General features: G+C 41.5%; 6 non-coding genes across 6 annotated transcripts; all 6 read left to right on the top strand.

The window, feature by feature from the left end:
- The first annotated feature begins 821 nt into the window (after window positions 1–821).
- On the top strand, window positions 822–940 carry LOC140031066 (5S ribosomal RNA). Its single transcript, XR_011834987.1, has one exon. It is a non-coding gene; the product is annotated as a 5S ribosomal RNA (ribosomal RNA).
- Window positions 941–2,075: 1,135 nt separating this feature from the next.
- On the top strand, window positions 2,076–2,194 carry LOC140031055 (5S ribosomal RNA). The gene has a single exon (XR_011834976.1). It is a non-coding gene; the product is annotated as a 5S ribosomal RNA (ribosomal RNA).
- Window positions 2,195–3,329: 1,135 nt separating this feature from the next.
- On the top strand, window positions 3,330–3,448 carry LOC140031044 (5S ribosomal RNA). The gene has a single exon (XR_011834965.1). It is a non-coding gene; the product is annotated as a 5S ribosomal RNA (ribosomal RNA).
- A 1,135-nt stretch (window positions 3,449–4,583) lies between these two features.
- Window positions 4,584–4,702, top strand: LOC140031033 (5S ribosomal RNA). Its single transcript, XR_011834954.1, has one exon. It is a non-coding gene; the product is annotated as a 5S ribosomal RNA (ribosomal RNA).
- A 2,026-nt stretch (window positions 4,703–6,728) lies between these two features.
- LOC140031022 (5S ribosomal RNA) lies at window positions 6,729–6,847 on the top strand. Its single transcript, XR_011834943.1, has one exon. It is a non-coding gene; the product is annotated as a 5S ribosomal RNA (ribosomal RNA).
- Window positions 6,848–7,980: 1,133 nt separating this feature from the next.
- LOC140031011 (5S ribosomal RNA) lies at window positions 7,981–8,099 on the top strand. Its single transcript, XR_011834932.1, has one exon. It is a non-coding gene; the product is annotated as a 5S ribosomal RNA (ribosomal RNA).
- Window positions 8,100–10,000: the final 1,901 nt, after the last annotated feature.

Here is a 10,000-nt window from a genome sequence, read left to right as displayed (position 1 = left end):
ATGAACCCGAAAAGAAAACCGGTCGATTTCGGGTCAACCCGTGGTGACCTGATATGACCCGATATGACCCGTTTACGAATTAAAAATAATTTAATAAACATAAAAATAATTTTATCTAACTAAACTAAGTTATTCTTTTTTTCAAAGGCATTAATTACTTAATCCTAAACGAATTTATTTAATTTGTGTGAAGTTGAAATTATTATACTTGGACAAATAATATATTATATTATTTTTCACTTTTGTATTGTTTTAATTTATTTTATATTTTGCTTGGGATAAAACACTTTTACGGTGTTTAATTTATTTTAGATTTGATTTGGAATCATTTATTTAAATTTTTATTACTTGATTATGTAATTAGTTTTGTGAGAAATTGATTTTATTAGAAATTACAGTGATAAATTAATAAATTAAAATTAAGTTTCGGGTCATTTCGGGTCGACCCGCCGCCCCGTAAACCAGAAATTTTCGGGTTCGGGTCAGCATACCTGACCCGTCACGGGTTGGCGGGTCGGGGTTCGGGTCAACAGATTTTCTGGCGGGTCTGTTGACCCGAACCCGACCCGCCAACCTGATTTGGACCCGAATTGCCACCCCTAACTGCAAGCGTGAAGGATTGATTTCATGATAATTTAGAGTTGCGGGATGAGGGAAAAAAACAGGGTGCAAATCAATAACAAAAAAAAATATAAAGTAAATAAATAAAAGGATAAGAGGAAAATGCTTGAATTGACGCTTAAAATGAATTTCGGTCTAGAAAAGCCACACTGCTTCGCAGGACGGGGTAGTTTAAAAGAATAAAGCGAAAGGAACATGGCGGGTGCGATCATACCAGCACTAATGCACCGGATCCCATCAGAACTCCGAAGTTAAGCGTGCTTGGGCGAGAGTAGTACTAGGATGGGTGACCCCCTGGGAAGTCCTCGTGTTGCACCCCTCTCTTTTTTGTTTCGAAATCCAAATTTCCTATTCGTTCTTTATCCTGTAGTAATTTAGCTCCGTCGGAACGATTGCTTAATATTTTGCTTCTTGTCGAAGCGTGAAGGAGGATCTGAAGGCGCGAGACAAATCAGGAACGGTACGGCTCGATCAAAGCCCGGATCGTCGCTCAAATTTGTCGGCGCAAATGTATCACCGCAACTAGGGGTGGCAATTTTCGACACGACCTGAAAACACGACACGAACCTAACACGAAATTAATGGGTTTGGGTTGAGGTTTCGGGAATTCGGGTCAGAATCGGGTTGGACCCGATGAACCCGAAAAGAAAACCGGTCGATTTCGGGTCAACCCGTGGTGACCTGATATGACCCGATATGACCCGTTTACGAATTAAAAATAATTTAATAAACATAAAAATAATTTTATCTAACTAAACTAAGTTATTCTTTTTTTCAAAGGCATTAATTACTTAATCCTAAACGAATTTATTTAATTTGTGTGAAGTTGAAATTATTATACTTGGACAAATAATATATTATATTATTTTTCACTTTTGTATTGTTTTAATTTATTTTATATTTTGCTTGGGATAAAACACTTTTACGGTGTTTAATTTATTTTAGATTTGATTTGGAATCATTTATTTAAAATTTTATTACTTGATTATGTAATTAGTTTTGTGAGAAATTGATTTTATTAGAAATTACAGTGATAAATTAATAAATTAAAATTAAGTTTCGGGTCATTTCGGGTCGACCCGCCGCCCCGTAAACCAGAAATTTTCGGGTTCGGGTCAGCATACCTGACCCGTCACGGGTTGGCGGGTCGGGGTTCGGGTCAACAGATTTTCTGGCGGGTCTGTTGACCCGAACCCGACCCGCCAACCTGATTTGGACCCGAATTGCCACCCCTAACTGCAAGCGTGAAGGATTGATTTCATGATAATTTAGAGTTGCGGGATGAGGGAAAAAAACAGGGTGCAAATCAATAACAAAAAAAAATATAAAGTAAATAAATAAAAGGATAAGAGGAAAATGCTTGAATTGACGCTTAAAATGAATTTCGGTCTAGAAAAGCCACACTGCTTCGCAGGACGGGGTAGTTTAAAAGAATAAAGCGAAAGGAACATGGCGGGTGCGATCATACCAGCACTAATGCACCGGATCCCATCAGAACTCCGAAGTTAAGCGTGCTTGGGCGAGAGTAGTACTAGGATGGGTGACCCCCTGGGAAGTCCTCGTGTTGCACCCCTCTCTTTTTTGTTTCGAAATCCAAATTTCCTATTCGTTCTTTATCCTGTAGTAATTTAGCTCCGTCGGAACGATTGCTTAATATTTTGCTTCTTGTCGAAGCGTGAAGGAGGATCTGAAGGCGCGAGACAAATCAGGAACGGTACGGCTCGATCAAAGCCCGGATCGTCGCTCAAATTTGTCGGCGCAAATGTATCACCGCAACTAGGGGTGGCAATTTTCGACACGACCTGAAAACACGACACGAACCTAACACGAAATTAATGGGTTTGGGTTGAGGTTTCGGGAATTCGGGTCAGAATCGGGTTGGACCCGATGAACCCGAAAAGAAAACCGGTCGATTTCGGGTCAACCCGTGGTGACCTGATATGACCCGATATGACCCGTTTACGAATTAAAAATAATTTAATAAACATAAAAATAATTTTATCTAACTAAACTAAGTTATTCTTTTTTTCAAAGGCATTAATTACTTAATCCTAAACGAATTTATTTAATTTGTGTGAAGTTGAAATTATTATACTTGGACAAATAATATATTATATTATTTTTCACTTTTGTATTGTTTTAATTTATTTTATATTTTGCTTGGGATAAAACACTTTTACGGTGTTTAATTTATTTTAGATTTGATTTGGAATCATTTATTTAAATTTTTATTACTTGATTATGTAATTAGTTTTGTGAGAAATTGATTTTATTAGAAATTACAGTGATAAATTAATAAATTAAAATTAAGTTTCGGGTCATTTCGGGTCGACCCGCCGCCCCGTAAACCTGAAATTTTCGGGTTCGGGTCAGCATACCTGACCCGTCACGGGTTGGCGGGTCGGGGTTCGGGTCAACAGATTTTCTGGCGGGTCTGTTGACCCGAACCCGACCCGCCAACCTGATTTGGACCCGAATTGCCACCCCTAACTGCAAGCGTGAAGGATTGATTTCATGATAATTTAGAGTTGCGGGATGAGGGAAAAAAACAGGGTGCAAATCAATAACAAAAAAAAATATAAAGTAAATAAATAAAAGGATAAGAGGAAAATGCTTGAATTGACGCTTAAAATGAATTTCGGTCTAGAAAAGCCACACTGCTTCGCAGGACGGGGTAGTTTAAAAGAATAAAGCGAAAGGAACATGGCGGGTGCGATCATACCAGCACTAATGCACCGGATCCCATCAGAACTCCGAAGTTAAGCGTGCTTGGGCGAGAGTAGTACTAGGATGGGTGACCCCCTGGGAAGTCCTCGTGTTGCACCCCTCTCTTTTTTGTTTCGAAATCCAAATTTCCTATTCGTTCTTTATCCTGTAGTAATTTAGCTCCGTCGGAACGATTGCTTAATATTTTGCTTCTTGTCGAAGCGTGAAGGAGGATCTGAAGGCGCGAGACAAATCAGGAACGGTACGGCTCGATCAAAGCCCGGATCGTCGCTCAAATTTGTCGGCGCAAATGTATCACCGCAACTAGGGGTGGCAATTTTCGACACGACCTGAAAACACGACACGAACCTAACACGAAATTAATGGGTTTGGGTTGAGGTTTCGGGAATTCGGGTCAGAATCGGGTTGGACCCGATGAACCCGAAAAGAAAACCGGTCGATTTCGGGTCAACCCGTGGTGACCTGATATGACCCGATATGACCCGTTTACGAATTAAAAATAATTTAATAAACATAAAAATAATTTTATCTAACTAAACTAAGTTATTCTTTTTTTCAAAGGCATTAATTACTTAATCCTAAACGAATTTATTTAATTTGTGTGAAGTTGAAATTATTATACTTGGACAAATAATATATTATATTATTTTTCACTTTTGTATTGTTTTAATTTATTTTATATTTTGCTTGGGATAAAACACTTTTACGGTGTTTAATTTATTTTAGATTTGATTTGGAATCATTTATTTAAATTTTTATTACTTGATTATGTAATTAGTTTTGTGAGAAATTGATTTTATTAGAAATTACAGTGATAAATTAATAAATTAAAATTAAGTTTCGGGTCATTTCGGGTCGACCCGCCGCCCCGTAAACCTGAAATTTTCGGGTTCGGGTCAGCATACCTGACCCGTCACGGGTTGGCGGGTCGGGGTTCGGGTCAACAGATTTTCTGGCGGGTCTGTTGACCCGAACCCGACCCGCCAACCTGATTTGGACCCGAATTGCCACCCCTAACTGCAAGCGTGAAGGATTGATTTCATGATAATTTAGAGTTGCGGGATGAGGGAAAAAAACAGGGTGCAAATCAATAACAAAAAAAAATATAAAGTAAATAAATAAAAGGATAAGAGGAAAATGCTTGAATTGACGCTTAAAATGAATTTCGGTCTAGAAAAGCCACACTGCTTCGCAGGACGGGGTAGTTTAAAAGAATAAAGCGAAAGGAACATGGCGGGTGCGATCATACCAGCACTAATGCACCGGATCCCATCAGAACTCCGAAGTTAAGCGTGCTTGGGCGAGAGTAGTACTAGGATGGGTGACCCCCTGGGAAGTCCTCGTGTTGCACCCCTCTCTTTTTTGTTTCGAAATCCAAATTTCCTATTCGTTCTTTATCCTGTAGTAATTTAGCTCCGTCGGAACGATTGCTTAATATTTTGCTTCTTGTCGAAGCGTGAAGGAGGATCTGAAGGCGCGAGACAAATCAGGAACGGTACGGCTCGATCAAAGCCCGGATCGTCGCTCAAATTTGTCGGCGCAAATGTATCACCGCAACTAGGGGTGGCAATTTTCGACACGACCTGAAAACACGACACGAACCTAACACGAAATTAATGGGTTTGGGTTGAGGTTTCGGGAATTCGGGTCAGAATCGGGTTGGACCCGATGAACCCGAAAAGAAAACCGGTCGATTTCGGGTCAACCCGTGGTGACCTGATATGACCCGATATGACCCGTTTACGAATTAAAAATAATTTAATAAACATAAAAATAATTTTATCTAACTAAACTAAGTTATTCTTTTTTTCAAAGGCATTAATTACTTAATCCTAAACGAATTTATTTAATTTGTGTGAAGTTGAAATTATTATACTTGGACAAATAATATATTATATTATTTTTCACTTTTGTATTGTTTTAATTTATTTTATATTTTGCTTGGGATAAAACACTTTTACGGTGTTTAATTTATTTTAGATTTGATTTGGAATCATTTATTTAAATTTTTATTACTTGATTATGTAATTAGTTTTGTGAGAAATTGATTTTATTAGAAATTACAGTGATAAATTAATAAATTAAAATTAAGTTTCGGGTCATTTCGGGTCGACCCGCCGCCCCGTAAACCTGAAATTTTCGGGTTCGGGTCAGCATACCTGACCCGTCACGGGTTGGCGGGTCGGGGTTCGGGTCAACAGATTTTCTGGCGGGTCTGTTGACCCGAACCCGACCCGCCAACCTGATTTGGACCCGAATTGCCACCCCTAACTGCAAGCGTGAAGGATTGATTTCATGATAATTTAGAGTTGCGGGATGAGGGAAAAAAACAGGGTGCAAATCAATAACAAAAAAAAATATAAAGTAAATAAATAAAAGGATAAGAGGAAAATGCTTGAATTGACGCTTAAAATGAATTTCGGTCTAGAAAAGCCACACTCACCGCAACTAGGGGTGGCAATTTTCGACACGACCTGAAAACACGACACGAACCTAACACGAAATTAATGGGTTTGGGTTGAGGTTTCGGGAATTCGGGTCAGAATCGGGTTGGACCCGATGAACCCGAAAAGAAAACCGGTCGATTTCGGGTCAACCCGTGGTGACCTGATATGACCCGATATGACCCGTTTACGAATTAAAAATAATTTAATAAACATAAAAATAATTTTATCTAACTAAACTAAGTTATTCTTTTTTTCAAAGGCATTAATTACTTAATCCTAAACGAATTTATTTAATTTGTGTGAAGTTGAAATTATTATACTTGGACAAATAACATATTATATTATTTTTCACTTTTGTATTGTTTTAATTTATTTTATATTTTGCTTGGGATAAAACACTTTTACGGTGTTTAATTTATTTTAGATTTGATTTGGAATCATTTATTTAAATTTTTATTACTTGATTATGTAATTAGTTTTGTGAGAAATTGATTTTATTAGAAATTACAGTGATAAATTAATAAATTAAAATTAAGTTTCGGGTCATTTCGGGTCGACCCGCCGCCCCGTAAACCTGAAATTTTCGGGTTCGGGTCAGCATACCTGACCCGTCACGGGTTGGCGGGTCGGGGTTCGGGTCAACAGATTTTCTGGCGGGTCTGTTGACCCGAACCCGACCCGCCAACCTGATTTGGACCCGAATTGCCACCCCTAACTGCAAGCGTGAAGGATTGATTTCATGATAATTTAGAGTTGCGGGATGAGGGAAAAAAACAGGGTGCAAATCAATAACAAAAAAAAATATAAAGTAAATAAATAAAAGGATAAGAGGAAAATGCTTGAATTGACGCTTAAAATGAATTTCGGTCTAGAAAAGCCACACTGCTTCGCAGGACGGGGTAGTTTAAAAGAATAAAGCGAAAGGAACATGGCGGGTGCGATCATACCAGCACTAATGCACCGGATCCCATCAGAACTCCGAAGTTAAGCGTGCTTGGGCGAGAGTAGTACTAGGATGGGTGACCCCCTGGGAAGTCCTCGTGTTGCACCCCTCTCTTTTTTGTTTCGAAATCCAAATTTCCTATTCGTTCTTTATCCTGTAGTAATTTAGCTCCGTCGGAACGATTGCTTAATATTTTGCTTCTTGTCGAAGCGTGAAGGAGGATCTGAAGGCGCGAGACAAATCAGGAACGGTACGGCTCGATCAAAGCCCGGATCGTCGCTCAAATTTGTCGGCGCAAATGTATCACCGCAACTAGGGGTGGCAATTTTCGACACGACCTGAAAACACGACACGAACCTAACACGAAATTAATGGGTTTGGGTTGAGGTTTCGGGAATTCGGGTCAGAATCGGGTTGGACCCGATGAACCCGAAAAGAAAACCGGTCGATTTCGGGTCAACCCGTGGTGACCTGATATGACCCGATATGACCCGTTTACGAATTAAAAATAATTTAATAAACATAAAAATAATTTTATCTAACTAAACTAAGTTATTCTTTTTTTCAAAGGCATTAATTACTTAATCCTAAACGAATTTATTTAATTTGTGTGAAGTTGAAATTATTATACTTGGACAAATAATATATTATATTATTTTTCACTTTTGTATTGTTTTAATTTATTTTATATTTTGCTTGGGATAAAACACTTTTACGGTGTTTAATTTTTTAGATTTGATTTGGAATCATTTATTTAAATTTTTATTACTTGATTATGTAATTAGTTTTGTGAGAAATTGATTTTATTAGAAATTACAGTGATAAATTAATAAATTAAAATTAAGTTTCGGGTCATTTCGGGTCGACCCGCCGCCCCGTAAACCTGAAATTTTCGGGTTCGGGTCAGCATACCTGACCCGTCACGGGTTGGCGGGTCGGGGTTCGGGTCAACAGATTTTCTGGCGGGTCTGTTGACCCGAACCCGACCCGCCAACCTGATTTGGACCCGAATTGCCACCCCTAACTGCAAGCGTGAAGGATTGATTTCATGATAATTTAGAGTTGCGGGATGAGGGAAAAAAACAGGGTGCAAATCAATAACAAAAAAAAATATAAAGTAAATAAATAAAAGGATAAGAGGAAAATGCTTGAATTGACGCTTAAAATGAATTTCGGTCTAGAAAAGCCACACTGCTTCGCAGGACGGGGTAGTTTAAAAGAATAAAGCGAAAGGAACATGGCGGGTGCGATCATACCAGCACTAATGCACCGGATCCCATCAGAACTCCGAAGTTAAGCGTGCTTGGGCGAGAGTAGTACTAGGATGGGTGACCCCCTGGGAAGTCCTCGTGTTGCACCCCTCTCTTTTTTGTTTCGAAATCCAAATTTCCTATTCGTTCTTTATCCTGTAGTAATTTAGCTCCGTCGGAACGATTGCTTAATATTTTGCTTCTTGTCGAAGCGTGAAGGAGGATCTGAAGGCGCGAGACAAATCAGGAACGGTACGGCTCGATCAAAGCCCGGATCGTCGCTCAAATTTGTCGGCGCAAATGTATCACCGCAACTAGGGGTGGCAATTTTCGACACGACCTGAAAACACGACACGAACCTAACACGAAATTAATGGGTTTGGGTTGAGGTTTCGGGAATTCGGGTCAGAATCGGGTTGGACCCGATGAACCCGAAAAGAAAACCGGTCGATTTCGGGTCAACCCGTGGTGACCTGATATGACCCGATATGACCCGTTTACGAATTAAAAATAATTTAATAAACATAAAAATAATTTTATCTAACTAAACTAAGTTATTCTTTTTTTCAAAGGCATTAATTACTTAATCCTAAACGAATTTATTTAATTTGTGTGAAGTTGAAATTATTATACTTGGACAAATAATATATTATATTATTTTTCACTTTTGTATTGTTTTAATTTATTTTATATTTTGCTTGGGATAAAACACTTTTACGGTGTTTAATTTATTTTAGATTTGATTTGGAATCATTTATTTAAATTTTTATTACTTGATTATGTAATTAGTTTTGTGAGCGGCCGTTGCCCTGCGTTGGCTAAGGCATGGGCACGGCGGCCACACCGACGGCAAGAAAAACGCACGACGGTGCCCCTCATGGCCAGGCGGTCGGCCATAGGCCGCATGACGGCCGTTGCCTTGCGTTGGCTAAGGCATGGGCACGATTCCACACCGATGGCAAGAAAAACACACGACGGTGCCCCTCGTGGCTAGGCGGTTGCCCTTAGGCCGCACGATGGCCATTGCCCTGCGTTGGCTAAAGCACGGGCACGATGCTAGGCGTTTGGCCTTAGGCCGCACGACGGCCGTTGCCTAGCGTTGGCTAAGGCATGGGCACGATGCCACACCGACGGCAAATAAAACGCACGACGGTGCCCCTCATGGCTAGGCGGTGGGCCTTAGGCCGCACGACGGCCGTTGCCCTGCATTGGCTTAAGCATGGGCACGACGGCCTCACCGATGGCAAGGAAAACGCACGACTGCCGTGGGGTTTTGTTCCCAAGGCAACGGGTAAACCTCTGTAGCCATGCTGGAAAAACGCACGACGGTGCCCCTCATGGCGGCCTTAGGCCGCATGACGGCCGTTGCCCGGCGTTGGCTAAGGCGTGGGCACGACGGCCACACCGACGACAAGAAAAATGCACGACGGTGCCCCTCACGGCTTGGCGGTGGGCCTTAGGACGGACGACGGCCGTTGCCTTGCATTGGCTAAGGCATGGGCACGACGGCCTCACCGACGGCAAGAAAAAAGCACAACTGCCGTGGGGTTTTGCTCCCAAGGCCACGGGTAAACCTCTGTAGCCATGCTGGGAAAATGCACGACGGTGCCCCTCACGGCTAGGAGGTGGGCAATAGGCCGCACGACGGCCGTTGCCCTGCGTTGGCCAAGGCGTGGGCACGACGGCCACACCGACGGCAAGGAAAATGCACTACGGTGCCCCTCATGGCTAGGCGGTTGGCCTTAGGCCGCACGATGGCCGTTGGCTTGCGTTGGTTAAGGCATCGGCACGATGGCTCACCGACGGCAAGAAAAACGCACGACGGTGCCCCTCATGGCTAGGCGGTTGACCTTAGGCCACACGACGGCCGTTGCCTTGCGTTGGCTAAGGCATGGGCACGACGCCACACCCACGGCAAGAAAAATGCACGACGGTGCCCCTCGTGGCTAGGCGGTTGGCCTTGGGCCGCATGACGGCCGTTGCCTTGTGTTGGCAAAGGCATGGCCACGATG

This window comes from Coffea arabica, chromosome 11e (assembly GCF_036785885.1).
Source record: "Coffea arabica cultivar ET-39 chromosome 11e, Coffea Arabica ET-39 HiFi, whole genome shotgun sequence".
NCBI lineage: Eukaryota > Viridiplantae > Streptophyta > Magnoliopsida > Gentianales > Rubiaceae > Coffea > Coffea arabica.
The sequence above is the reverse complement of the archived record's forward strand: the minus strand, read 5'-3'. Positions and strand labels throughout refer to the sequence as shown.